Source organism: Myotis davidii, unplaced genomic scaffold (genome assembly GCF_000327345.1).
Source record: "Myotis davidii unplaced genomic scaffold, ASM32734v1 scaffold309, whole genome shotgun sequence".
In the NCBI taxonomy this organism is placed as follows: domain Eukaryota; kingdom Metazoa; phylum Chordata; class Mammalia; order Chiroptera; family Vespertilionidae; genus Myotis; species Myotis davidii.
In genome coordinates, this window is record NW_006383013.1 from 2,942,559 (window position 1) to 2,946,848 (window position 4,290).

The window sequence follows — 4,290 nt, forward strand, 5'->3', positions numbered from 1 at the left end:
GGGGCTCTCGAGTGCCTTCCCAGATGGAGGCAAGCCCCGAGATTGCAAACAGCATTGGCACTGCCCATGCTCTACCCCTTTACAGTGGGTGGACAACAAAGGGGCGACGGTGGGGTGGCTCCTCTGCACCGGGGCCTGAAGAGGCAGCGTCCCAGAAGCCCGTGGATTAGGAAGGTCTGCTGGGGCTGCTTCAGGAGCTGTGGCGGAACAACTCCCTTTTGTTTTGCTGTCTAGCATGTGACCAGAATGCTGCCAGCTAATTTTAACCCCACCAAAGTATGGCTGAAAACACACACACACACACACACACACAACAAAACAAAAAAAAACCTATTGCATCTGGAGAGAGAAATGCTGTGGGCTGGATAAAAGCCTTTTCAGCTTGTGTTCCTTCCTGTTTCAGTTTCCAGACTTGCATTATCGGTAACCTGAAAAATGATGAGTTTCACCAAATTCCTGGATGTTACACAAGAAGACAATGGGGCTATTTCGGGTGCTGTGAGTGTGTCTGGCACAGACCCTGGAAGCCATTGTTTTGGGGAGGGATAATGCTTCAGGCTTTCCTGGTACTTTCCTTGTAGGGCCTCAAAACCCCAAAAGGTAGGGGATGCAGAGGGGGGTGAGAGTGGGGGTGGGGGGCGAGGTACAGGCACTCTCTATGGCAACCCTGTGTGCTTCACTCCGAAAGGACCCGGGTGAGAATCGGGTTGTTGATTCGATGATGGTGATGGTGGTGGGGGTGACGGAGGCAGTGGTGGCCTGGGAGGTGTTAAAAGGTGGATGGAGGGGAGTGTTTGAAGTGGGACAGCAGGAGCAGGAAGAAGTGGGGAGAGGAAAGCTTTCACAATAGCTGAGTGAGTGGCCCCCTGGGACAGAGGCCACCAGCTTTCCTACTAAATTTCCATATCCGCTTTCAACACTAGGAAGTAAGTGGAGGCCTCCGTGGAGTGCCTCCCCCTGGATACTGGCTTCTCAAAGCATTCCCATGGCAGTTAATTGTTGCTGTCTGGCTTGGTGGCCCATGATGCCCGGTGAAAAGGTATAGGATCTCAAGACCCAGGAAATTAAGCGGTTTGGATAAGCTAGCGTGTCGCCCGGCAGCTGCTGCCAGCTGGTCTAAAATCAGGTAGTGAGATGGGTTATCATTAGCCTGAGGTCTACCGTGCAGTGCCAGAAGGCAATATGATGGCGGGGAGACTGAGGGAAAGGCCCCGTTAATGCTACAGCACTCCACAGTCCAGAGGGCTTGGGGGCAGTTGTTCTGACAGCTGCTGAGGACTTCAGCTGCCTAAAAAGCCAATTGCTGCGGCCTGCCCTGTCTGGCCAACCTCTGTGTATTAAAGGACTTGAATCCTCAGGCGAAGGCCCCACCTTTGGAAAGGATGGGAACCTCCCAAGAGACTCTCCCGCCCTCTGCTATAACCTGTTTACAGGGTCTGTTTATTTTTGATTGTCCCAAAGGCTTGTTTTGAGCAAGTTGATGCCTTTTATTAAAAAGATGAGAGCTGCCCGGGTCGGGTAACTCAGTTGGTTGGAGCATTGTCCAGTGTGCCAGGGCTGTGAGTTCGATCCCTGGTCAGGACACATACGGGAATCAACCAATGAGTGCATAACCAGGTGGAACAACAAATCTCTCTCTCTCTCTCTCTCTGTCTCTCTCTCTCTCTCTCTCTCTCAAATCAATCAATAAATAAAAATTCAAAACAAAAGATGAGAGCTCATGAGTAGGTGAAAATATTTTTGACTCTTCACAAATACGTTTGAATTTCTTTTCTTGCGTTTCACAGTAAGGGGGTTCAGGTCAGTCAGCACATTTGTCTGTAAGATCATTGAGAGCATTTTCAGTAAGCTAACAGCTGGCTCTTCTGCACAGAACGATAAAAGGAACCCTAAGTCGAGAACTTGTTCCTTGTGCTTCTCTGTCAACAGATTTTTCTGCCAGCATCCAGGTGTCATTAGGACACATTCCTCATGTACCTTTCCGGCCAGAGGATTCCTAAATGTTTCATAATAGCGCCACAGCTGGAATGCAGCTGCTTCAGGGTGGAGCAAAAATAACTCCTTACGGTCGGCAGGGTGAGGGAGGGCAGGGAATCTTGGAGGGCTGGGAAAGTCCTTTCTAAAAGCCAGAAATGAGTGGGGCCTCTGGTGTGAAAACCTTCCAGGTCGGGGAAGGAAGGATAAGTTTTTGCCCACTGCGTAGATTCCAAAAATTCACTCGGTGGGGCGGAGGGGAGGCCAAACTATTTCGAAATTGCCTTTAAAACAAACAGCACAAATGTTTAAATTGACCTGGGAAATGCTTGCTTTTTCCTTTCCTCACCACACATGAATAATCCAGTGACACAGATTAAACTGCTTCTAAGCTCCTGGATCCTAAAGTCTCCATGAAAGATGATGTCTTTTTCTTTTCTCTCTCTCTCTCTCTCTCTCTCTCTCTCTCTCTCTCTCTCTCTCTCTCTCTCTCTCTCTCGTTATCTTTGCTTCGGCAGAACTTTTGGAAGCTTTCCCAGGCTGGAGCTATAGAATGTTTCCAGGAAAATGCAGAAGGAGTGTCTGTGTTTTGAGTTTCTCTGGAGGGGGCTGGACGTGTTTTTCAGAGAGACTGAGCTAAGGGCAGCCAGGTCTTGTGCAAGAGTCCAGCCAAGCAAAAGGGCAGACGCTGCCGGAAAGATCTGTGCGCATCCAAAAAAACGCTGAACTGAAGGTGTGGTTTAGTTGGCCCGCCTGTTCTCAGCCTTTTATTCGCGGGGCTACCTCAATGGCAGTCTGAGAGTGGAAGCACCCCCACCCCCTCCGAGAGACCCACTGAGAACAGCTGGGGGCCAGGGTTTGACCTTTATTCTCAAGTTAGCGGTGCTTGTAATTTCTGCCTAAAGAACACTCTCTGATGTAGATGAAGTGCAGGGAGTCAATACTCACCCAGCAGGAAGGCGCCCCGCCCAGGCGAGGAATGTAATGGGTAAAAGGTGTCCTGGAGATGTTGCTGCCAACCCCCGGCCCATGCCAGCGCTGCTCCACTTGGGCCCAGAAACACACACACAGCGGCATGCACGCATGTATCAGAAACATCTGGACACAAAACCAGAAAGCGCATACATGAGGCCTGAGGGCAGCGGGACTCGCAGGACCCCTCGCCGATGGAAGTGGCTCTCCAGAGCAAAGGCAGCTGGGATTTCCCGGAAATACCCTCTTCTTCAGGCTGGTTCATGGGAAAAGGAGGCAGAAGGAGCTCCTAGGAAGGCTGCCTTGAGTGAGCACAGAGCTGCCCCAGCGACTCTCCAGTGGGAAGCCTGCTTCCTCCTGGGCCTGTCCCCTGTAGAATGTAGTAGCACCCAGTAGATGCTAACGTGTAGGAATCATCTCAGAGTCAGTGTGTTTGTTCAGTATCTTGAGGACCCAAGACCTCCAGAGAGGAAGGACCGAGCAGGGGCCTGCAGTGCTGGAAACCAGAAGACACGGTGCCTGGCTCTCCTCCCACCGTGCGTGCGTTTGAAGACTATTTACCAGGAACACTGGAACTGGTCATGTAAAATCTCTTTTCCTTTCTGTCCAGGGAACACACATTGACTCCAGAAGGCACCTCCCCCACAGCAGGCTGGGAAGTTGCTTAGCAGCCCAGGCTTTGGAATACTGATGCAACGACGACAAGCACAGCTAACGTTCACTGGACACCCCTTCTGCATCTGGCATTGTGCTAAGTGTCTTAATGCGGCCTCTCCTCTAATCCACACCTAATGAACAAGGTTCAGGGATTGTCCCCATTTTATAGATGAAGAAATGAAGCTCAGAGAGGTTAAGAAACTGGTCCCAGGATACACAGCTGGTAAGTGATGGCTGGAATTAGAATTCAGGGTTGCCTTACTCTAGAGTCCTCATCCGACGGGCCTGGGTTTGAACTCTAGATCAGCTTCGTGTGACTATGTGACCCATGCCAGCCTCCAGGCTTCTTGATCTGTTTTCCTAAGGTAAATACATCACATATTGGCAATTTCCTATAACTTAGCCCAGCCATGGGCAAACTACGGCCCGCGGGCTGGATCCGGCCCGTTTGAAATGAATAAAACTATTGAAAAAAAAGACCGTACCCTTTTATGTAATGATGTTTACTTTGAATTTACATTAGTTCACACAAACACTCCACCCATGCTTTTGTTACAGCCCTCCGGTCCAGTTTAAGAACCCATTGTGGCCCTCGAGTCAAAAAGTTTGCCCACCCCTGACTTAGCCTAAATCTTACACAAGATGTAAGACTGAAATAAGATAATGCATGCAGAGTACTTCGCTGAG

General features: G+C 50.1%; 1 long non-coding RNA gene across 1 annotated transcript in view; it reads right to left on the minus strand.

Annotated features, from left to right (window-relative positions):
- LOC107181660 overlaps nucleotides 1–3,996 on the minus strand; it is a 5,350-nt gene extending 1,354 nt beyond the window's left edge. The window contains exon 1 of the long non-coding RNA XR_001512353.1: nucleotides 2,923–3,996. This is a non-coding gene — a long non-coding RNA (uncharacterized LOC107181660). The remainder of the gene's footprint in view (nucleotides 1–2,922) is intronic.
- Between the last annotated feature and the right edge of the window lie 294 nt (nucleotides 3,997–4,290).